This window comes from Macaca fascicularis, chromosome 4, assembly GCF_037993035.2.
Source record: "Macaca fascicularis isolate 582-1 chromosome 4, T2T-MFA8v1.1".
NCBI lineage: Eukaryota > Metazoa > Chordata > Mammalia > Primates > Cercopithecidae > Macaca > Macaca fascicularis.
In genome coordinates this window covers 79220315-79246398 of record NC_088378.1, presented here as the reverse complement: position 1 = coordinate 79246398, position 26084 = coordinate 79220315, and the positions used below count along the sequence as shown (strand labels likewise).

General features: G+C 34.5%; 1 protein-coding gene across 3 annotated transcripts in view; it reads left to right on the top strand.

Annotated features, from left to right (window-relative positions):
- FUT9 (fucosyltransferase 9) overlaps positions 1-26084 on the top strand; it is a 207886-nt gene that overhangs the window by 92222 nt on the left and 89580 nt on the right. For 2 of the 3 annotated variants that reach the window (XR_012434425.1, XM_005552326.5), the window contains one exon: positions 8894-8982. The exons of the other annotated variant lie outside the window; for it this stretch is intronic. The gene's annotated coding sequence lies outside the window, so the exon portion shown is untranslated. The remainder of the gene's footprint in view (positions 1-8893; positions 8983-26084) is intronic. 3 annotated transcript variants of the gene reach the window in all.

Below are 26084 nucleotides of genomic sequence, written 5' to 3'. Positions count from 1 at the left end.
ACAAATAAGAACAAAGATAGTCATCTCGGGGCTTCATATCAGGCAATCTGAGTTCTTCCGTGCTTACTTAGAGTCAAATTTATTCATAGTGGTGGAATGCTCACGCCTGGAAGGAATAAGTTCAGAAGAATGTGGTTCTTTTATTTAGGCTATTAAAATCCTGAAATTCAAGTTTTAAAATGATTCAAAAGGAGATAAATCTGTTTTAAAACAAAATGCATTTCTTTGTATGCAGTGAGTCAGAGTACTGCTTTGTGGTAAATTGCCCTATGTTCTGAACAATATAATGTATTTCATTTTTTAATAACTCAGTTTATTTGTAAACCATGTACTATTAACACATATCTCAAACTATTGTATTTAATATAAAAATTGCAGTTAAAATTGAAGTGGACTCTTTTCCTTTCCCAAAACGTTCATTGTTTGAGGAGAATTTAACAAGCAATTCTGATTTTTAAAATCCCTCATCAGTGTAAGCACTCCTTTACAAATAAAAATCATATTATTCTAAATTAAATAGCCATTATGTAAAATAGCCATTTAATATTTTTTGCTAGGAATAGTATGTCTTCTTTGTTGATTACAAAAAACATACTATGCTAAATTTTATCATTTGATTATTGATTTCCCAAGAGTCTTTGGTCTAGATGAAAAGCTGTGTCTTAAATTTTCTAATTAAAATTTATAGTGATAGAATTATTTTTCATGTAGTTAATTTATACTCAAGAAAAGTTTTAATAGTTATTTAAATAATGATAAGTTTCTATAGTCTTTTTTTATTCCGTTGTTTTGAACACTCTGGAGTTGATCTGTTATTTTTCACAGCATGATCCCCAAACATCTGCAACAAATTCCTCTAAAAATTAGGGAAATTGTTAGATATGGAAATCCAGGATCTTACCCGTACCTATTATCAGCATCTCTGGAGATATATTTCACAAATATGTGTTTCTAAGAAGTCATTAGATGACTCTTATGCCTATTAAATTTTAAGAACCCAATGTTAAAGGGAACAAACCAGTGGATCCTAACCTTTCCAACACTAGTTATCTCTAGGCTTTGTAGTACACTGGGATAGCTTGTTCAATGAATGTCAGCTTTTCGTAGAAGTCATCCAGGGGTCAGGAAAGAGAGAAAACCTGAACTGCCTTTTTCTACCCCTAGAGTTCTGGAGTTCTGGGAGCCTGACTGAAGATAGCAGGCAGCAAGTATGGAGCTACGTCATTGAGAGTGAGCCCAAGACAAAACGTCACTTTCCTTCCTTCCTCCCTTCCTTCCTTCCTTCCTTCCTTCCTTCCTTCCTTCCTTCCTTCCTTCCTTCCTTCCTTCCTTCCTTCCTTCTATCTTCTTAGTGCTTCCCCCATTTTTGTCAGAAGAATGGGGAGGGAGGGTTGTTGGGAGAAGAGCAACAGCATATCAAAACCCTGCTTTATCTTATCTTGACCTCCTTTAACACTCTTAAAAACATGTGCTTTTAAAAGGAAGTATTCAGTTTTTTCTTGTTATTGCCATAGACAAAAAATAGTAAAGAAGTAAGAAGTGTCATCAACTGTCTGTCCCTGGTCTACTTTCCCAATCCCGGTTCCAAGAGACATGTCCTTTTTGGTGGATGTGACTGATGATAGACGAGTGTTATACAATCTTTGCCTGAGTTTACCTCTTATCTCCTATCTTCAGATCCTTCTTCCTGGGAGTATTTTAACATGTAAGATAAGGAATTAAAACACCATCTGAATAAGTATGAAGTGCATTGCAGTCTTTGGGAGCAACACCTAGAACTCAGCCCAAACCTTATTCTATCCATCAGAAGCTCCCAGGCGACTGATTGGTCTGTCTCTCCCAGGCCTGTTACAAGAAAAGTCAGGGCTTATCTTTCATTGGTTTAATGATTCCAAGACCCCATTACAGCTAGAGAAATGAAGAGAGGGAATGCTTAAACTTGATTGATTTGATTGAAAGACACAAAGTATCAAACCATTTTACAGACATATGTCTCAGTGAAATTAAAAAAATAAAAAAAATTCATTTTCATCCAAACCAGAATTTGGTAAGCTATAGCACATTATTTATGTCTGTCTTCATATTACAAAAGCAGAGTGGAGCAGATGAAACATAAATTGTATAATATATGAGTACCTATAGGACATCTTTGACTTTGTCTCCTGGCCTGCAATGCCTAAAGTGTTTACCATATAGATCTCTAGTGCATAGCTTTGCTAAACTCTAGTTTAAATCAAAACAGTCATAATTTATTTTCTCCAGCATCTGAAGGCAAAATATGCATCCACTGTATTCCATAAAAAATTATTCATACATGTCTTAAAACTTGCATATTTTATTTTCATACCACCTAGCATGAGACAATCATAAACATGTAGGAACAACAGCCTTATTCCCAACAACCACAGCAGCACCTATCGTAATAGGGATTCCATAAGTGTTTTGATTAAATAAGTCTTTACAAATATATGTACATTCTGCATTTTATTTATTATATACTGTCTCTCTGTTTTAGAATAAATTTCATTTTCTCCAATCTTTGAATAAAATAGATGCTTTAGGAAGAATGTACAATGAGGTTTCTAGTACTGCTTAAAGCTCAGGGGAAGAAGCTCAAGAATTTTTCCTGAAGTGTGCAAGTTTTAAAAGAACAAAGCAGCTTTCCCTTCCCCAAAATACGTGTTGAAAATATTTCTATTGATAAAATGTATGTATACATTTGGACAAATCTATTTCAAACATCTATTATAACAATTACTAATCTGTATGCCAAGCATTAGTGTATTTTAAGTTCTTAAGACATTGATGTTTGTCAGTGATCCTAAGTGTTACTAATTCTGTCGCCTGCAACAACTCCATGCGTAGAATAGGCTATATCATTCAAGGCTAGCCTTCTACAGAACATCCAACCCTGTTCAACTCACGAGGATCTACATCCTATTCCCTTTAACTATAGAGTCAAAACAGATCATTCAAGCCGGCTAAGTGAGAGAGAAGGAATGAGAAGAAAGCACAACCCTTGAAAGATTTCAGATAAAGAAAATAAACAAGAGCTGTAGAAGCAAGTCCAAATCATGCATGTCTCTCATGGCCATTCTTTTTTCTTTTTCTTTGGTCATATACTGCAAAGATATGGACCTGGTAGATGACCTTTAAATCATCTAGCCCTGAATTTGTTCCACAATAAAATGCTTAAGAAATGTTTGTTATTTCCTTCTCTTCTTCTCGTTCATTCTCACTTGGCTTTGTTTTTTTTCGATCTAGGATTCTTATTCATATTTCTACCTAATGTAGAGAGCCAACCAACATTTTTTGGACTGTGAACAGGAAAATTTTCTTTTCCATGTACATTTATGAAAAAGGAATTCTTTAGAGCCAAATCATCCCATGCTGTATGGAAGAGGCAGACATATCACACCAAGAATGGGACTCAGGAATCAATCTGTCTGGGTTCCAGTCCAGCTGTACCACTTACAAGCTGAATGACCTTGGACAAATTGCTTAATCTTTCTGTGCATCATATTTCTCATCTCTAAAACTGGAATAGTACTACTTCATAAACTCATTGACAAGACTGAATGAGAACATATATGGATAGACTCTTAAAATTGAGCCTGTATATAGTGAACAGGTGTTATTATTACTAGCGTTAATGAGAATCAAGCTCTCAGCATGACCTAGGGGCTCTCCAACTCACCTCCACTGCTTTGTGCATGTCTTCCATTACACTCTTTACCTTTACACTCTGTTCCACAGAGGCCATATTACTTTTTAGTCCCAAAATGATATTATCCTTGCTATGCTTCTCTTTATTCATGCTGCAGTGTCTTGTCATTATTCTGCATTCACGTTGCATAGCCTGTTTTCTATTAAGCTTACACCTTGTAAAATAGAATGCTACTACATGTGTACCCAAAGCCAGATACACACACACAGTTCTTTTGTACACACACAGTTCATTTCTGTTTTTCCCCTTCCGCCTCTAGACTGTGAAGATTTCGAGGGCAGAGAGAGTGTCTTAGGAACCCTTATGACCATAACCCCTAGCAACTCTCTGTTACATAGAAGACATTTAGAAAATGTATGTTGAATTAAAAAAAGCTTAAAGACCCAGTCATAAAATTTTGAAGTCATAAAATTCTACTTAAAGTACAGTCACAGGATTTGGCTCGATGACCTCTCTTGGCAGCAACGCTCACTTATTATAAACAGCACATAGTACTTGTCATTATTTTTCAAAATTCAATGTCCTTTAATCTCATCTGGTCAGCTGAATTAAGAAGTTTGCTCCTATTATTGGAATTCAGTTTTCAATATATCTGAGGTATTTCTAACAACATCTTTCAGAGTTCTCTGAAGCTTCTTTTTAAATAAATAATGCTCCATTTGGCCATTTCCTTGTTCTTTCACATTTATAGATTGTGTAGTGTTTTTCTTAATCATTTGCACTATCTTTAATTCAACAGCAACTGAAAACAATTATATAAAACTAGTGTGTCTCCATATTTTTCACCTTTGGTGTATTTTCCCCCAAATTTACTAAAGTATCTTGAATAAAGATCTAATTTTTATTATTTAAACTGATCTTTCTCTACAAAAAAAAATTAACAATGATTCAAAAGTGATGACTCAACGATGCATTTGTGTTTGTGAAATGACCATACTAATGAATTGGATTTAATACTTTATTCAAATATATCAAATGTATTCCAAATCCAAACACTTATTTCCACCAAACCTAACAACCAACATTGTCCTCAATTCAAGGACAGTAATAGCCTTTGAACTGGCTACTGCTTCCAGCCTTGCCCCTCTATTGTCAATAGGACAGCTGAAGTGATCATTTAAAATTGTATTCAGATCATGCTAGTCCCCAGCCAAAACCCTCTTGTATCCATTGCACTATAAAGTCTAAACTCTTTACAATGGCCTTTGAGGCCCATCAAGACCTGCTGCTACCTGGTTGTCTTACCCTTCCCCTCACACCCACCCTACCCGTAGTGCCCCGGTAACTATAGCTACAGGTATACTGGGGTGTTTTTCTTTTTTGTTTGAACATGCAGTGCTTGTTACTGTCCTGGGCCTTTGCACTTTGTGTCTACTCTCCTTGTAATGCTAGGTCTTGAATATAAGGGTGAGTCATTGTCTTCAACTCAAACATGAACTCCTTCATGAAACCTTCCTTTTCTGGCTGCTTCTCTTCAGTGGGCCTTTCCAGTCCCACTCTGCTGCCGACACCTGTCACAGTCAATTCTTTCTGAGCTCTGTCTCTTCTAATGGCCTTGCTAATTCAGCCTGCCCTTGATCTTGATGCTCAGATTCCTTAGAGTCTCTACTACTTTTCTCTTCTGACACCTGGTTAAAACTGTGAACCTCATAAACCTTCTTGGCTGAGCCATTTTGCTCATAGAAGGCCCATTAATCCCCCTCAATTTATTATCCATATTGCATGATAGCCAAAGGAAACTTGGGATTGCAAATTGAGTCTGTCATGCCACAGGGCCTCCTTGGCTACTACTTGGGATCCGCATGTTGACTTGGGATTACTCAGCACAGCAATGTCCTCCAAAACTTGAAAGCAAAAACCCTAAGCATCCCGTCAATGTAATTAAGAATTTCGAAAGATACATCCCCTAGAGGATTGGCCTCGAGAAGCTGGGAAGAACAGACAAGAGCTGTAGCATCCACTTTTCTCTACCACTGCACTCTTTCTCTCCACCTATTCTGGCATTCCTCAAAAGAATGCCTGAGGGCTTTTTTCCTATTGTGCTTTTTTTAAGGGTCTCATTCTATCGCCAAGGCTGGAGTGCAGTGGCATGATAGTCTATCACCTCAAACTCCTGGACTCAAGCAGTCTTCCCACATCAGCTTCCTGAGTAGCTGGGACTACAGATGTGCACAAATGTGCCTGCCTATTTTTTTTTTTTAAACTTTTTTTTTTTTTTTTTTGGAAGAAACAGGGTCTAATTATGTTAGCCAAACTGGTCTGAAACTCCTGCCCTTAAGAGGTCCTCCTGCCTGGGCCTCCCAAAGTACTGGGATTACAGGCCTGAGCAACTGTGCCTGGCCTGTTCTTTCTACATGATTTGAAACTCCTTTATATAAAATTCCATGCAAACCCACTCATTTATGTTTGTTGACAAACATCGAGATGAAAAGTAAAAACACTTAGTGAATCATCTTAATGTTTCATCTTTAAGTTACTAAGCATCTGGGTCTTGGCAAAACATCCAAATAATAGACTAACCCATCAAGCCTGGTCTTGATATGGAGGAAGAAACTGAAGGGCTTTCTAAAGACTGATGTTGAACTATACATTAAAATAATGCCTTGAAAAACAGAAATTGAGTGTCTCTTTCCCACCTCTACCCCATGGCAGGTAGATGCCTTACCATTGTAGGAAGAAAGACATGTAGAAAAGCAAAAGAGAAAAATGCACTATAATTTTTTGACTGGTTTGGACACAAATATAGGGAATGGAGAAAATTATTTTCTCCCTACACATAATAGAAAAAGGGAGATAGAGATAATAAAAACTAAGTTCAAATAAAACATTATCAACAAAAGTAATCAAAAGAGTAGCTCAATTACTTAAGTGTGATTTATTCAGCATGCTGAGCCTTTAAATTATAACCATGATTTGGGAAACACACATACACACACACGCACAAATCTGAGTTACCAAATAGATAAAAGAACTCAGGCCACTTCCTGCCCCTCACTATTTGCTCTCATTCTAGAAATAATTCTAAATGTTTGATTTTTTCTGACTTCTCAGCCAAGGTCTTTTTGAAAGCATTGAATCAGATGTCAGATGGTAAAAACAAAAACAAAAACAAGAAAACACTGGTACAATGAAAGCAAATGCGACAGCAAATAATTTATATATATATATATATATCTCAGATGTTTGGGAGCCAATTTATATGGATATCTATGCCTCTTCTCTAGTTTTTATTAAGTGATTGAGTATTTTGATCTTTTATGTGAAGAATTATAACCAATACACTGCACACTTTATATGCAATAATAGTGTTTGTGGTTTTACTCATTTAACAATCCTAAGACAGCTATACACAGTTTCAACAAAGAAATTAATTTACTCTATAAAGCATTTTATTATTTTTTTCTAATTGGGACCTCTAAGAGTATTGAAAGTAGATAGTTAAGCAGAATAGCCCTACAAACAACATCCAGAAGCCATGTGCAAGTGAAGATTGTAATAAGAAAGAGGAGACATTTTGAAGTTAGGTTTGGATTTGATCCACAGCTACAATACCTTCCAGCTTCTTAATATGTACCAGTTGTCTGAGTTATCAGAACCTTTCAAAATGAGAAAACTAAAACCTACCTTACAATAATGCTTTGATAATTATATGACAATCACACACACCCATAAAAACCCTAAACAAATATTACAAAATATAGTTATTCATTTACAAACTGTTACACATTTGAAAAAAGAACAATTAGGTGATAGTCGACTTTTTAAAGACAAGATAGATCAATTTCTTCATATCTGTATTATCTTTAAATGTGTTTGAATCCAATATCAAAGTATAAGGGGGAAAAGGTACTAAATTCAGTGGAAAATTAAATTATTTTTCTTTCAAGCATAATCCAAGGCTATGTGGAAATCCACAAAGAAATCAGATTGAATTTTGTTTTAAAATTGACTGCTTTAGGAAAGAAAAAAATGCAAGTGTTTGAGGGACATAAAATCAGAACAAAACGTGTTTGTGTGTGTGCGCAAGCGTGTGCACAGGGGTGTATGCAATGAGTACAAGATACTTAACAAGTATTTTTGGTTAGTGCTAAGTGTACGAATTCCCTTGGGTCTGTTCTATAGCAAAAATGCATTTTTTGACAGGGGATAAGTTTATATAACATACTTGCGGGGGCATTATCTTAAAGAGAAAACTGAATGTGCCCTTTATATACTTTAAGTTATTCCATAGTTTAAAAATATTTGTTCTTGATTGGGGTAAGTGAATGCCAGTGGGTCAGTTTCACACTTTATATTAAATCTAATCCTTATTCATTATAGAGTACTTAATTCAATACAATTTGAAAGCGTTTACCTCTGTTTGTGCTAATCATGTATGTTGGCTAACACACATCACCGTTAAAATGACAAATGTTTAGGCAAGTTAGCAAATTGTTTGATCTTTATTTTTATAAGCATTCGGATAGTTGTATACATCCAGATGATTTAGCAACTTTTTTGCTAGTTTGTTTTTTGTGCCATGGGCACAATTTATTCTGTAAACGGGAAATTTTAAATATATTTAATTATCAAGGTATCTTATACTCACTTTCTTAGAGCTTCAACTATAACCTAGATCATTCATTCTTTTTAATGATATTTCCCTTATATATTGTAACTATTTAAGGTATTCAATAACTTTTTTTTTTTTTTTTTTTTGAGATAGAGTCTTGCTCTGTCACTGTGGCTGGAGTGCAGTGGTGTGACCTCAACTCATTGTAACCTCCATTTCCCAGGTTCAAGTGATTCTCCTGCCTCAGCCTCCCCAGGAGCTGGGATTACAGTTGCCTGCCACCGTGCCCAGATAATTTTTATATTTTTAGTGAGACAGGGTTTCACCATGTTGGCCAGGCTGGTCTTGAACTCCTGACCTCAAGTGATTCACCTGTCTCAGCCTCCCAAAGTGCTGGGATTACAGGCATGAGCCACTGCGCCCGGCCATCAATAACATTTTTTTTTTTAATTTAACAGAAATCACAAATAGATATCAGCAAAGAACGCAATAATACAGAAAGATTTTTGTTTTTATCATGCATTTTCTTTTAGATTTTTTTGGTTATCTAGCTATATATATAGTATATCTAGTGCATTTAACTAACATACTTCTTTATTTCTCTTTCTCATCAGGTTTAGAATGTAATAACTCAAGGATTTGATAAGACAGTGAAGTAGTATAACAACTGTCTATGTGCTTCCCATGATATGTTCTCTATATTGTAAGTATATATTTACTTTCTCAATCTAGCTTGACTATGGGAGAAATTGTTCAGTTAGAACTTATAGATGATTTATATTGTTTCAGAAAATTGTGAACTAAAACCTATCCAAGGTACAGAATAATTTCAGAAGGTTAGCTTCTATGAGGAGATCTTCCATAAACTTAGTTTTAACATTCTATCAAAGTGAAAGTTTAAAATAATTTTCTATCATAGTAGGTAGGATAATATATCGATCATGTCTAATCATATTTTAAAATAAATCTTACAGTTAATCTTAAAATTTCTATACTCTTGTGTTTTCTAGAAAACTGTAAATAAATATTGGACATGGAAAATTTTATGTTCTCAATATAATTTGCAATCTAATTTTAAATTTAGGTCAATTTCTTTTTATATTAGTTATCTTTTGAAAATAGATTTTAATTTGGGGTAGATAATGCCTATACCACTAAATAATTCTTATATATGAATATAAGAATATATTGAGTATATATATTCATATATATGTAACTTAATAAGTTAAATAAGTTATTAAGTTAACTTAATAAGTTAAATGAAAAGAAGAAAAGTAATCTTTACACAGATGTGAACCTCTTACTGTTCATTTCACATTATTAAAAAATAAGGAAGGAAGTACAATTCTGGGATACTGTGCTTTGTTTTTGAGTTAAGAGATACTATGAAGCAATAAGTGTTACTCATGTCAATGAGAAAGAAATAAAACAGCCTAGTCCCTTTTCCTTGGGTGAAAGCAAACTATGAACTGGAACCCATCAGGAATCAGTAGTGTCCCTACAATTTACGGTATGTTTAGGGCATCAGGAGATGCTGTTCCTTAACAACACCTAATATCGTCAGACCTAAAATCCTTTCTCAAGTCTTACTCTCTATTGTCTTCAGCCCTTGTTTTGCTAAGCTCCTGTCTGAGGATATAAAGCTATCAGAGAATTGGAGGTGGTGGTGGATAGGTTATTAACATCCCCGTTTCAGAACTCTGAGTCCACTGCAACACAAAATATGATTTAATACATATTATCATATTCTATAGCAGTGCTATCTAATAAAATTGTAATGTGAACTGCATATGTTATTTAATTTTTTCTTATGGCCACACTTTTTAAAAAGTAAAAAGAAGCAGGTGAAATGAGTCTTAATGATATATTTTATTTATTTACCCTGTACATTCCAAATATAGTTATTTTATCATATGACTAATGTAAAGAAAAGAACGAGACACTTTGCATTCTTTTTTTCACACTAAGTCCTTGAAATCCAGTGTGTACTTACAGAACATCTCAATTCGGATACTAAAGTTTTGTTGAATATACTTGATTTATACTTAGACTTAATAAAATTTACATTCGAAAAAGTAGATTCACAAGCCCAAATTGTCCTACAAATATTTAAAACTGTTCCAATAACTAAATCAAGAGTCAGCTTTTAAATTTAAACTGATAGTCATCTTCTCAATGATGCTAGCTGTATTTCAAGTGCTCAGCTGTCTCGTGGCTGGTAGCTTCCATACTGGAAACTCTGCTCCAGAGGATCACTGATATAATACTTTGGTTCTGTTACCTAACAGGAATTTTGAAGGCCAACTTCAGACCACATCAAAGGAGTATGACTTTAAAATTTCAATGAGAAAAAAAGTCAAACCCTAAACTTATTACTTAAAATGGAGTTTTATAGAATCCCGTGTTTATGAGAAATTATAGAGAAGAAAATATACCAAATGTGTACTTCTAAGCTATAATACATGTTGGAATTTGGGGGCTTTTTATTAGCTTCCGTGTACTTGCTTTGTTGTAACTAAAGTAATTTGCTGATCACAGCCCTCCTCATTACAAGGAGTAAATCAATAGAAAAAAAAAAAATCTAACATTAAAAAAAATTGTTCCATCAAACACATTCTTAAAAGAATGAAAATATGGGCATCAGATTTGTGAATCACATATCTGATAAAAGATTTGTGTCCATAATATATATAAAAAAAACTCTTAAAAATAAGAAAGTAAATCCAATTTTCCTAGTAAAATATCTGAGCTTTACCAAAGAAGATGTACGGATGACTAATAAGAATAAGAGGAGATTTTCACTAGGGAGATACAAATGAAAACCACAATAAGGTGCCAGAACATACCTGTTAAAAATGGATAAATAAATTAAAAGTCTAACAATATCAAATATTCGTAAGCATGCACAGCCACGGAGACTCTCATTCACTACTTTCATTACTGTTGGCAATTCAAAATGGTACAGCCACTTTGAAAAACGTATGTGCAAGTTTGCTATGAAGTCAGATGCTTGCTTAATATATGATCCAGTGATCCCACTCCTAAGTATTTACCCAAGTGAATTGAAAAACATATTTGACACAGAAAAACAATACGGGAATATTTACAGAAACTTTGACTTCAATTGCCAAAATTTGGAAATAACTAATATGCTGTCTTCAGCTGGTAAATGAATGAACAGACTGTGGTAAATCTATAAAAGGGAATACTATTCAAATATTTTAAAAAGATAATTATTGATGTATGCACATCATGGATGAACGTTTTAGTGCGTTTTGCTAAGTGAAAGAAGGGAAGCCCAAATGACTACATATTTAAGATATATAATTCAATGCATCTTAAACCCTGGAAAAGCCAAAACATAAAGATGGGAAATAGATCAATGGTTGCCCAAATTAGAGATATATTGAGTTAGAGATATAGGAGGGTTAACTACAAAATCGTTGATTACATGAGGAAATTTTAATGGCAGTGGAACTGTCCGTGGTGCTGGACAAATTACTGTGCTCGTCAAAACCCATAGAACTGTACAACACAATGAGTAATCTCTGCAGCATACACATTAAAAAAAAAAAAAAAAAAAAGGAAGAAAGAAAGAAAATGAATAAGATGTAATATCCCCAAATGGGGTGGAAAAGTGACAAGTGAACCTAACCATCTTACAAATGTAATATATAAGCTTACTGAAGGTGATGAAGTCAAAGGATCTAGCCTATATTTTGGAAAACAGTATTTTGAAAGGACAAAACCTGCAAAGGATGAGGCTAACTATACAAAGAACTATACATAGACATTGTATTTTAGTTGATTTTTTTTCAAAGGAGCGCAGGTTAGCAATTATGAAAGTACTTTGCATGTATATTAGGGTGGAATGCATAAGTAAATAAATTATAGATATTGGGAGATAGGTTTCATATTGCTAGAGAAAGAAGTCATAATTAGCAAGGAGAGATGGCTAAAATTAACCTTGTATTGCTAGTTTAGAGATGTAGATATTAATTTGTGAACCCATTCTTATTTTAAAATACATAGATACAGAAATGGGTCTACATACATAACATTTATTAGCTCTATCTACTGAAAAGCTCTAGAAGCAGTGATACCACATTAGCAATGAGCATACCTCATGCCTAAATTTTAGTCTCATGCTCAGAGTTTAGAGGTTTCTGTGAATACATCATAAAGCTTGAATCTTAGAGTGAGCATAGAATGTAGGAAATTCAAATAGCATTCTTTATTTAAACACAAGAAAAGTCTCTGAGAGTTTAAGTGACTGGCCTGGAATCAGCAACTTGTAAAGGATGGAGCATCTACATAGAGCAAATCTTACCTCATTCTTAATCTTAGCTTTTGTACCACATCAAGAAGCCTACACTGTATGGAAATATTCTTATTTGTTGAATTATTTGTTTTTAATTTCCAGAAATAATCAAGCTCTTTTACTGAATTTAAATAAAATTCTGGCAAATTTTATATCATTAGAAAACTATTATTCACATTTAAATTCAAAATTTGTACCTGATACGTCTGTTTCCTGTTGAGTTTCAAAGTCCCATCTAGAGGCCAGCACAGTGGGCTCACTCCTGTAATCCCATCTCAGTGGGAGGCTGAGGCAAGCGGATCACTTGAGGTCAGGAGTTCAAGACTGGCCTGGCCAACACAATGAAAACTCATCTCTACTAAAAATACAAAAATCAGCCAGTGTGGTGGTGCACACCTATAGTCCCAGCTACTGGGGAGGCTGAGGCAGGAGAATTGCTTGAGTGCAGGAGGTGGATTTGGCAGTGAGCCAAGATTGTGCCACTGCAGTCCAGCCTGACCAACAGAGTAAAAGTCTGTCTCAAAAAAAAAAAAAAAAAAAAGAAGGAAAGAAAGTTCTACCAGACTGGGAAATTACTATTGCTCATTTATTTCTGTCATGGACACACATATGCTTTCGCTTTAATGAAATCCTATGCAAGAACCAAAAAAAAATTTACAAAATACAATCATGCACTGCATAACATTGCAGACAATGATTGACCACATATACAACAGCGGTCCCGTAAGATTACAATAGAGCTGAAAAATTCTTATCTGCTAGTAACTTTGTAGCCATCAGAATTTAGCAGCACACAACTCACATGTTTTTGATGAAGCTGGTATAAACAAACCTATTGCACTTCCAGTTGTATAAAAGTGTAGTACATACTGTACAATTCCGTAAGGTACATAACAATGATAATAAATGATGATGTTATAGTTTATGTATTTACTATATTTTATCATTAGAGTGTACTTCTACTTATTAAAAAAACTTAATTATTAAACAGCCTCAGGCAGGTCTTTCAGGAGGTATTCCAGAAGAAGGGATTGTTATCATAGGAAATGAGAGCTCCAGGCATGTTACTGTCCCTGAAGACCTTCCAGTGAGACAAGATATGGAGGTCGAAGACAGTGATATTGATGATCTTCACTCTGTGTAGACCTAAGCTAATGTGTGGGTTTGTATCTTAGTTTTTACAAGTTTAAAAGGTAAAATAAAAAATAAAAATATTTAAAAATAGAAAAAAGCTTATAGAATAAGGATTAAAGAAATTATTTTGTACAGCTATACAATGTGTTTGTGTTTTAAGCTGTGTTATTACAAAAAATCTCGAAGAGTTAAAAATAATTTTAAAGTTTATAAAGTAAAAAAAATTACAATAAACTAAGGTTAAATTATTAAAGATAGAAAAATCTTTTTATAGGTTTAATATAGCATTTGTACAGTGTTTATAAAGTCTACCGTAGTGTACAATAATGTCCTAGGCTTTCACATTCACTCACCACTCACTCACTGACTCACCCAGTGCAACTTCCAGTCCTGCAAGCCCCATTCATGGTAAGTGCTTTACACCGGTGTGCCATTTTTCTATGTTTTATACTGTATTTTTACTGTACCTTTTCTATGTTTAGCTATCCAAGTACCATTGTGTTAAAATTTCCTACAGTATTCAGTATGGTAACATGCCGTAGGTTTGTAGCCTAGAAGCAATAGCCTGTGTGTAGCAGGCAATACCATCCAGGTTTGTGTAAGTCCACTCTCTGATGTTTGCACAACAATGAAATCACCTAACATCACATTTCTCAGAACGTATTCCTATCTTTAAGTGACACATGACTGTACATAAAGTGTTTTTTACTGCAAAACAATTATGTCTCACAAAAGCATTCATCATGTATTTTCTTAGATAACAATCTTCCCTGCTGCAATTTTGTTAGATTTATACATAGTATCTCAGAGGAAATAAAGTCATTTTATAAAGACAAGCTAACCTGTGATCCTCTCCTTTAATATCCTCATCACTATGCCCATCTGCTGCAATTTCTGTAAGTAAGTGTGATCTCATAATCCACACAGTTTTAATATGGAGAAAATTTATAGCATACTCTTACTAATCAATAAATCAAGCTTTCTCCCTATTGCTTTCCAATCACAATGATGACTTCTAAGGGAGCTTATTTTATTAGGTAATTTGAACGTACTTTATTAGGCTCTTTGAGGAGCTTCTTGAATATGAGGGGATTATTAACAATAAAAGAAGATACACCCAATAGAGAAACAATTTCTATACCTTCAAACAATGGTGTAGTAGGTATAGGAAGCAAATGCAAAATCAGTGTGATCCATTATATATTTAAACCTCATTTGTTATCTGTTGCAATGCATAAATGTGTTTTGAAAAGAATATTATCAAATCTATTTGAATTTTCTACCATATTTAATGTTCAGAATTCTCGGTATTTTATTTTTTTCTGTTTTAAAGTCCTTCTACCATAGTAAAGGTCTATTTTATCTGTTTTATTTGCTTGTTTTGCTTGTTTTATTTTTGTTTAAAAGACTATTCAGAAGAGTTCCTTTTTATAAGACCACCTTTTTCTGGGGGGTGGGGGGAACGGAGTCTCGATGTGTTGCCCAGACTGGAGTGCAGTGGTGCGATCTAGGCTCACTGCAAGCTCTGCTTCCCAGGTTCACGCCATTCTCCTGCCTCAGCCTCCCCAGTAGCTGGGACTACAGGCGCCCGCCACCACGCCTGACTAATTTTCTTTTTTCTTTTTTTTTTTTTTTTTGAGACGGAGTCTTGCTCTGTCCCCCTGGCTGGAGTGCAGTGGCACTATCTCGGCTCACTGCAAGCTCCGCCTCCCGGGATCATGCCATTCTCCTGCCTCAGCCTCCCGAGTAGCTGGGACTACAGGCGCCCGCCACCGCGCCTGGCTAATTTTTTTTTATTTTAGTAGAGATGGGGTTTCACCATGTTGGCCAGGTTGGTCTAGATTTCCTGACCTCGTGATCCGCCTGCCTCGGCCTCCCAAAGTGCTGGGATTACAGGCGTGAGCCACCGTACCCTGCCAAGACCACCTATTTTTTTTGTACTAAGACTTTCTACTATTATGCCTGGTGAATAACAGGTACTTAAAATATTTGCGGTATTGACATCTAAACAAATTAACATTAAGCACATTTTTTTTTCAGCTAATTTTAGGAGTAATTGGAGTAGCCTGGGAGAAATCACATATAGGAGATGCTCCAGAGTTCCACGGTTTGTGATGACCATTCTATATGCAACATAAAATGAGTCTTGGTGGTGTCTCAAATCTGTCTCCTCCACAAGGAGAAGTAGATGGAGTATAGATGGATGCATGGGTGGATGGAGTAGGACAAATAGATGGACAAATAGTTGGATTGTTCTCACACATACCGTCCAATATCTTCCATACCATGGACAGTATTTTATCCTTACTTGTTTCTAGGAACTAAGGAACATACTTGGTAATATGGAATCCTGTGGAACTCCAATAATTTCAGAGAAAATTGAGGATACAGTATTTTTACCCTCTGAACCCAGGAGAGCATACTGTTTTATTTTGGTAACTAAAAAATTAACATTAATTTACTTTCGCCTTGATAGTAGGGTCAAAATCAATGTCTATGGAAGACTGCCTATAATAGTGACTACTTTAAATTCTTTTCTTATCCCTTATAAAGATATATCCTTACTTTCAATATGCAGATATAAGCAGTTCTAAGTCAATGCTTCAAATTACATGCTTTGGGGAAAGAATTAGTCAACAAAGATGTCAAGAAAATCTGAATTTATTATTTTCAAATTGTTCTTAAATTTTATTTTTAGAGACTATCATTTCCCTATAGCTACTCTACAAAGAGCCAAAAAAAAAAAAAAACTTCCCAGTGAACTAGCCCCCCTAGGAAAAACACTGTGGAGTAAATATTTATGTTACCAAGTAGTTAGAATAAGTAGAGACAGATAAAAATACCCTAAACTCTTATTTAAATCCTGTGGGCTTTCTTGCTATCCTTATAAAGTCAATTATCACCCTATAGGTTTTTGAATTTTAATTTCAGTTTATTTTAAATTATCTTTATTTTATCTCTTCATATTAAAAAATTAATCTTCTCTTTTACTTTGTATGTTACATTCCTTTTTAATTCGTGTCACTTTTGTACTCTAAACACAGTAGGATGCTAATTTAAAATTTGTGACCTTAAATTCATGTCATTTAAATCCCCCAAATGAATATAGTGATTCATCCACTTTTATGTTTGAAATATAATCTGCCTTAAAATAAATCTCTATGTTGCTAAAGGGTAAAACTTAGTATATGCCTCTTGATTTTACGAGAGCACAAGATCAAATCTTCATTATACTCAGAGCTTACACTGAAGATGGGAAGATGCTTTATGTGATTAAAGTGAGGGAAACTTATCAGTAAGTCTTCAAGGAGGAGAAGATGAGATGTGCTGGGTAGCCAAAAGAATTTTAGTAAAGCGATGGACTGTGTTCAATATTAGCTTGTGCACTTTGCTGTGATATAACAGCTCTCCATCTAAAACTCCTGCTAACATTACATGTGCCTTGTGTGAAATTTTAGGGGAAATTAAAGAGACTCAGTTTCACATCCAGGTCAAAGCAATCAGAGAAGAAGGAACATTTATGGTAGATAACACATGAATAGAATTTGGAATTCTCTAGTGTAGAAGTTCAAGACCCTAAATAATCATGAGTTTCTAGAACACCTTTAATTCTCGGAAATCTTATGGGACATTGGAATTTCCAATACAATCTTGGATGGGTGGCTGGAACTCTCAAATGCAGAAACTATACTTTAGGTTACTTTTCTTACTACACAACATTAAAGCAATATTTAAAAGGCCAATCCACTCAGAATCCACCTACCACAGAAATTCACAGAATTATTTGCCTATGTTTCCTTTTATTTCTAATCCGTGGGTACACATAATTTTACATGGTATAGTTATAATTTTGTTTTGATTTTCTACTCAGTGTCAAGTCATAAACATTTTAACATGTTGGTTTTTTTGTGCCCTTCTAATGACTATTTGCCTAACCCTTTTCTTATCTTGGGTATTGGAGTGTACTTGAGTTTTTGTATATATAAATAACAATTCAATTTAAATATTTGTCAAATATTTCGCTTTCATCAAATAAAAATGGAAACAAAAACAAGCTTATATTGTAGAGTTGTTGTAAGGATTAAATGCAAAAAAATGCATAATAAGGATTACATAGGGTCAGTTTGGACCAATTTCTAGAAATTAAATTGTTGACTCAAAGGATATGACTATATATTCTTTCTGAGACTGTTGCATGAATTTTTAACTTCCAGAGTATTCAGCTGCCAAAAGATTAAAAACTGGCTGTCAATATCTTAAACAAACAAACAAAAAAAATCAATGCTGAAGTGATCACTTACTTTAAAAAGAACAAAATACAATTGTCAGGCACAGTCTCTCAGAGCAGAGAAGACTGCTAATATTATAGAGGGCTCTGAGGAAGAGTGTAGTTCAGTTACTGGTTGACTTCCAGAGACATAAGTGTGTTTATGTCATTTGTAGAAATATGGTTTTCAGGTGAGAATTCCTTTGATAAATCAACTTCCAGAAGTGTGTTCTTTGAAGTGAATATTTTTCGGATTAACTGACTTTAGGAAGTTAGGGTTATAACTAGTTGGTTGACTTGCAAATGCATGTTCACTGAGATGCAGAGTCATTAATTCTTCAACTTTGTGGAAAATCAGTTCTGATAGTTTCTGGAGCTGTCATTGATTCAGCGGTTTTAAAACCACTTCTGGTGACTACTTGCTACCATAGCTACAGAAAAATATCAATCATTTCCTAGGAGTGTGGGGACATTTTATTCTCAAGCTATAGTTGAAATAACTTATGTGAAAAAAGTCACAGAGGAAATGATGGAAAATGCCAAGGGCCTTTCATGAGGAAGAGGGGGAAATAAGTAGAAATTTGTTTTTAATGTAATCTTCTGCTTGAGAAGTATTATATCAGTATCCAACAATGAAACAGATGTGGAAAGGTAGTACTCATTGAAAAGAGGAATAGAACTAGGATGGAAAGGTAAGCACATTTTATGTAAGTTAGTTAAATTGTTAAAGAAAACTTATTTCTTATTTTATTGTCAAGAAATCATATAATTATACATTTTGTGGGATCACAAATGTCTTTTTATTAAACTTTTTAGTTCTTAAGGCTGCTTTTCTCTAAATTCATACTTACATAGATTACTTGGTAATCTTCATTTTTTATTTATTTATTTATTTATTTTGCATTTTCTCTTGCTTTAATATAAATTGTGTTCTTACTTGCTTATATTCCATTCTAGAATGCCTTCCAGTCTCCTTCCAGAAGGCTGACCCTGCCACTTCTAAATTTTTTTCTGACTCTCATCCTCCTGAATTTTGCTCTCCTCCATAGTCAACAATTTTGAACACCTCCTTTTCTTTTTTTAAATGACATTCAGTTTCTGAAATATTGGCTTCTCTCATTATACTTCCACCCCCATTCTTTCACCATGCAAAAAATAACTCTTCTTTTCTCTTCTTTTGGCTAAACTTTCCAAAAAGATATATAATTTTTTTATTTTTGAGAAATGTGTTAGTGACATAAGTCCTGGTTAACTCATTCCAAATGATGTCTCTATCTTGCATTCTGTCTTACTGTCCTACAACCTATTCCAGCACCATCAACAGATGACTCATTTCAGCCTGACCTCATGAAAAGAGCTTGCATTCTAGGTTCAGACAGAATAACAAGAGACTCCTATTTTTACCGTTTGCTGGCTGATGTAATCTTACATGGGTAATTTAAGCTATAGGGATCTCACCTCCTTTATCTGTAAAATAGGAATTCTAGTACATGGGATGGTAATGATGATGTAAAGAAATCATGTAGAGAAAACATATAAATAGCATACTCTTTCTACCCAGGAGGAGCTACATAATTGTTAAATCTTGTGTTTATTTCTTATTGTCTCTTACTATGTTAACTGTTCTTCCAAATTGCACAACCAGAAGATCCATGAGGCCTAGTGTCAGAAGCTCAATGTCTTTGTCGTCTTATGAGGCAAGTCAGTTTATCTCATCTCGTTCATTTAGGGATAATCATAATTCCTTATCTACCTTAATTACATTGTGACAATGGCAAATTGAAATGTGATATTGATTACAAAAGTTTTTAATTATTATAATAGCAATAACTGTTAGCATTTTTAAATCTGGTGTTGTTTATGTGTAAGTCACTGTGCTGGCACTTAATACATGTAAGCTCAGTCTTTATAATTATCTAACAGGGACTAATATTATTTATAATGTTTATGTGAAGGAGCTACAGCTTAGAAAGATGAAGGAGTTGGGTCAAGGATACATAGGTGGGAGGGAACAGGGCTAGAATTGAAGTCTTCTGAACCTCCACCTGCACCCTCAGAGCCCCCTGCAACAGTGAATGATCAAATGCATTCAGTACCTTTCATTTAAAATGCTCCTTGACCACTACTTGAACCATGCTCCGTTACTACCCAGCTCATTTTCAAAGGCTCCTGTTAACTCTCCTAAAGGCATTATAGAGCTAGATTGAGACTTCATTTATTTTCATTATAGCTGCTTTCTTTTCTATGTCATTAATTCATGCTTCTCTTTTGTAATTTTACTGTCAGGTTCTCCACCAAGTGCTCTAGGCAATTAAAAACACATGCACACAATATTTAAGCTTTTCAGCGAGTGAAGATTGACCTCATTTCCTGTTTTTCCTCCCTCTTTGTGCTGTCTTCAGGGTTGATGTGCCTCCCTCATCTTCTGCCTCCAATAGTGCTTAAGCCTCTCTCATATTGGCACAGGTTAAAACTCGTCCACAGCCTCTGGATGTTTCATTAGTCGTTTTACATTGCTATAAAGGAATACCTGAGATAGGGTAATTGATGAAGAAAAGAAATTTATGGTATGGCAGGCTGTACAAGAACCATGGCCCCAGTATCTTCTCAGCTTCTAGTGAGGTCTCAGAAAGCTTTTACTCATGGAGGAAGGCAAGGGGAGCCAGTGTGTCACCTGGCAAGAGAGGGAGCAAGCAAGAAGAGGTGCCGGGCTGCTTTAAACAACCAGCTCTAGAGCAAGAAGTCACACATTACTGCCAGGAAGGCACCAAACCGTTCATGAGAGATCTGCCCCCATGACCAAAACACCTCCCTTCAGGCCCCACCTCCAACAAGATGTCATTCTTTGCTTCCCTAAAGTTCTTAGGTCTTCAAAGCACTCACTCAACAAAGTGGAAACGTATTTATACCATAGTTATGCTATTCTGTAGATCCAGGACATATTGCAAATTATCAGTTACATGCAATGAGTTGTTAGGCTTCAGTGCATTTTAAAGCAAAGGATTCTCTGCCTTTGCTTCAGACTAAGAGACTGAGTTGGTCTTTATATACACAGGTTTGTAAATTCAAACTACACTTTAATTCATGTTATTTACTATTATAAATGTACTTCTTTCACCTAAATAAGTTCAATGGAGGTAGACGCAATATCATTTCTGTATGCTTTAACTTTCCTGTGGAGATTATAGCATGGCCAGGCGGTGAATGAGAATTATAAAGTGATGATTAAAATGGAAATGAACCATCTGTAATAATATTAAATAATTAAGTAGAAAATTTCAATCTAAGTATCAAAGCTTATCAACCAAAATAATTCATGAAAAACTGTTATTAGGAGCGGTTTCAGGTTATTATTGGTCTGAGGATTAATAATCTCTTTTGCTAAAAACTACTTTTTTTAAAACGTTTATTTGAGGTTCAGGTGTAAATGTACAGGTTTGTTAGATAGGTAAATTGCATGTCTCAGGGGTTTGATGGACAGATTATTTCTTTACCTAGGTAATAAGCATAGTATCCAAAAGGTAGTTTTTCAATCCTCACCCTCCTCCTACCTTTCACCCTCAAGTAGGCCCCAGTGGCTGGCTGTTGTTCCCTTCTTTGTGTACATGTGTACTCAATGTTTAGGTCCCACTTATAAGTGAGAATATATGATACTTATTTTCTTGTTCTTGCATTAGTTTCTTAGGACAATGGCTTTCAGTTCCATCCATGTGGCTGCAAAGGACATACGCTCATTCTTTTTTATGACTGCATAGTATTCCATGGTGCATATGTATCACATTTTCTTTATCCAGTCTATCATTGATGGGCTTTTAGGCTTATTCTGTGTCTTTGCTATTGTGAATAGTGCTGCAGTGAACATACGTGTTCATGTGCATTCATGGTAGAATGATTTATCTTTCTTTAGTTATATATCCAATAATGGGATTGCTGGCCCTAATGGTAATTTTAACTTTTTTGAGAGATCCCCAAACTGCTTTCAATAATGGCTGAACTAATTTACATTCCCATCAGCAATTTCTCCTCAACCTTGTGAGCCTCTGTTATTTTTGACTTTTTAATAGCAGGCATTCTGATTGGTATGAGATGATATCTCATGGCAGTTTTAATTTGCATTTCTCTAATGTGATGTTGAGCATTTTTTTCAAATGCTTATTGGCCATGTGTATATCTTCTTTTGAAAAGTCTACGTTCATGTCCTTTGCCCACTTTTAAAGGGGTTGTTTATTTTTTGCCTGTTGATTTAAGTTCTTAGAGATTTGGGATATTAGACCTTTATCAGATGCATACTTTTTTTTTTTTTTTATACTTTAAGTTCTAGGGTACATGTGCACAACATGCAGGTTAGTTACATATGTTTACATGTGCCATGTTGGCATGCTGCACCCATTAACTTGTCATTTACGTTAGATATATCTCCTAATGCTATCCCTCCTCTCTCTCCACCCCCCCCCAACAACAGGCCCCAGTGTGTGATGTTCCCCTTCCTGTGTCCAAGTGATCTCATTGTTAATTCCCACCTATGAGTGAGAACATGTGGTGTTTGGTTTTCTGTTCTTGTGATAGTTTGCTGAGAATGATGGCTTCCAGCTGCATCCATGTCCCTACAAAGGACAGGAACTCATCCTTTTTTATGGCTGCATAGTATTCCATGATGTATATGTGCCACATTTTCTTAATCCAGTCTGTCACTGATGGACATTTGGGTTGATTCCAAGTCTTAGCTATTGTGAATAGTGCCGCAATGAACATACGTGTGCATGTGTCTTTTTCTCCTATTCTGCAGATTTTATCTGTTTACTTTGCTGATAGTTTCTTTTGCTGTGTAGAAGCTCTTTATTTTAATTAGATTCCATTTGTCAATTTTTGAAACTACTCTTTTAAAAAAGAAAATTGTAAAGAGCTTTTAAAGCCAAATTTAACAAGCAATAAACTTTTTAAAGTAATTGATTCAACTACCTGATTATCAAAACTTCGGTATAACAACAAAAGATACTATAAACAAAATTAATTTTGTCTTTAAATTTAAAAACCTGAGAGAAAATGTTCCCCCCAAAATTAAACAAAGGTTCAATTTTGTAATATGTAAAGACTGTTCACAAATTAATTATGCAAAATGACATAATAAAAGACACAAATAAAGTACGAATAGTCATTTCACAAAGGAAATAAAAATGATCTCAATAAAGACAATAATGTCCAACCTTACCAATTAATGAACTGACAAACCCAATTTTGTGGTCTAATGGGGAATTTTTTCATTTGCACTGTATTAATTAGTTCATAACATTCATCATTATTAAGTGTGTGGAAAATTTGATTCCAGGTCAAGCAAGTTGGGCCCGTTTGGATGGCATACTGGTGATACTTACAAAAATTTTGAAAACATATATTGTTTGACCCAGTAATTCTACCTGTGGTGATTTATTCATCAAAACCACTCGTATTCACCACTAAGAAGCCTTCACCAAAATGTTTATTGCAAATTTAGAATGCAAAGTATTAAAAACAATCAAAATGCCCATCAATAGGAGAAAACTAAAATATGTAATAATATATTCTTACCAGTCAGTGCTAAGCAACCATTGAAAATAATTTGGTGAGTATATAAAGACAGATTAAAATATCAAACTGAAGGGCCAGGCACAGTGGCTTACACCTGTAATCCCAGCACTTTGAAAGGCTGAGTAGGAAGGATCTCTCGAGCCCAGGAGTTCAAGATCAGCCTGCGCAACATGGTGAAACATCTCCACAAAAAATACAAATAGCCAGGCATGGTGGCATGTGCCTGTGGTCCCAGCTATCTGGGAAGCAGAGGTGGGAGGAGGTCATCTGATCCCAGAAAGTTTGAGGCTGAAGTAAGTTGCAATTGTGCTACCGCACTCCAACTTGGGTGACAGAGTGAGACCCTGTCTCAAAAAATAAAAATAAAAAATAAAACAGCCTCAAACTATTCACTATAAAAAGCAAGTCTCAGAATAAAATAAATGGAAGAGTCTCAATTATCTCTTAAAAATCATATATATGTATAAATATATCTAAATATATGCAAATGTGTATAAAGTTTTGAAAAAGTTCTAAAAGGATATAGGACACACTGAAACAAAAGTGATTACCTCTTGGGGAAGAGAATGGGTTGAAAGAGTGGCAATTAGTATTAACTTGGTATTTGATACTAAAATTTTGGTATTATTTATTTTATATACACTTAAATTACTTACATCTTAATAATAAAAATAAATTCTTCTATTACTTTTATACTTCTTATAAGTCGGGCAAATATAGGTAGTATAACTGAAGTAAGTAAATGTTTCCAGAAAAGATTTGATGAATTATCAGTCAATTAGTGATAGTGTTCTGAAGAGTGGGCATTTTTGAACATTTTTCCTGTTTATGCCTTGAGTTTTTAAATTAAATTTCAAAAAAAATAATTTTACCACACTTGTAGGGCTTAGCTTTGGCTAGAATCAAAATTTTATGTAAATTGAGCATCAGTTGGAAACAAATAATCAGAACCTCCTCAATAAAACAGCATTGAGAGGTGGGAGAGAGGGTACGAATCTCAGCATGGTTTTTGGGAGACCATTTTTTTAACTTTATATTTGAAAAGTATTTTTTTTTAAATTTGACAAGTAAAAAAGCAGTATGAGACAAAGCAGTATGAGAAAAATTAATTTAAAAAATAAATTTAAAAAAGGAAAAGGAAAAGAAATTAAAATTTGACTTTCTCTGCTATGAGAGATAGTTGTTCTGTAATTTTATAAATATTATAAGAAACTTAACCTGTCGTCATGTATTAAATAAGATGGAGTAAAAACGAAACCTGGAGTGAATGCTAACGTCGCATTAATAATGCCATTAGTTAATATTCTCTCTCCACCATCATCTTGAATGTCTCAGTAACACAATAACATGGACTCCACTTAGTGCTTGAAAAATTAAACTCCCTTCCTTTTGGGAAAATATCTCTCTAAAAAGCAGAGAGATTGTTCTTGGACATTAAGGAAATTCTGTAGATTGACTGCAATTCATGAGCCTGAGTGAAACTTTCAAGCACTTTAATTGTTGCTACAGTTATGAATATCCAAGCTGTTTTTACGTATTATTTTTAAAGGATACAAAAGTAATTCTCTTTCCCCCTTCAAGATAATACAGTAAAATTTGTTTTCTTTGACACAATTTTAATTGAACTACACATGCATGTTTTCCAACTTAGTATGACAATAGAAAAGTGATCATTATTCTTCTGACTCATTCTAAAACTCTTACAGTGTGAGAGGACACTCTTGGAGGTTTGCTTTTCTCTTTACCATGACAGTGCAAACTTGTTGCTTGCTACTCTGCAACCATTTCTGAACTCAAATTATTTTAGAAATTCTTCAAAATTTAACATTTTCTCCTGATCCTTTTTGAGGAATCAGTATACCATTGTGGTCATCCCTGCTTATAAAACTGGGTTAATAATATTACCAACTACACTGTTGGTTTGAGAATGACACAGGATGGTGTGTATTTGTTATGTGCAGAACCCAGTACCTGGCTTGTATGGAGCAGCCCTTTCTAAATAAGTACTGCTAGCATGATTTTTTCTTCCATGAGTTCCTATTTCTCTTTTACTCTAAATTTTCATGACAATAGGCTATACATTACTTATTTTCCAAAATAAATGTTATGGTAACCACCTGCATGAAGAAAGGTGAAAAAAAATAGAATGTATTATGAATGACTATTTCCGAAAATTCAACTATCTAACATTGTATAAATAACACCTTGAAGAGTAGCTTGATTTTTCTCATTTTCAGCTTATTTTTTCTTTCCTTCTCTTTCCATATTTATATTGTAAGTGGTTGCCAGCACTGAACAATGCAGTTATCCAGACTACAAATGTACTGTTGTCATACTCCTCCAAACACACACATACACACGAACACACACAATCATTGTCAACCTTAATCATAATTGTTTAAGCAAAAGGAGGAATTCAGGCTACAAATCCCTATCTCTGAGAAGAAAGTTTTATAGACAGCTTATTCGCATTCTACTGCTTCCAGACCTTCAAAGGAGATATGTGGTTGTTCCTTAA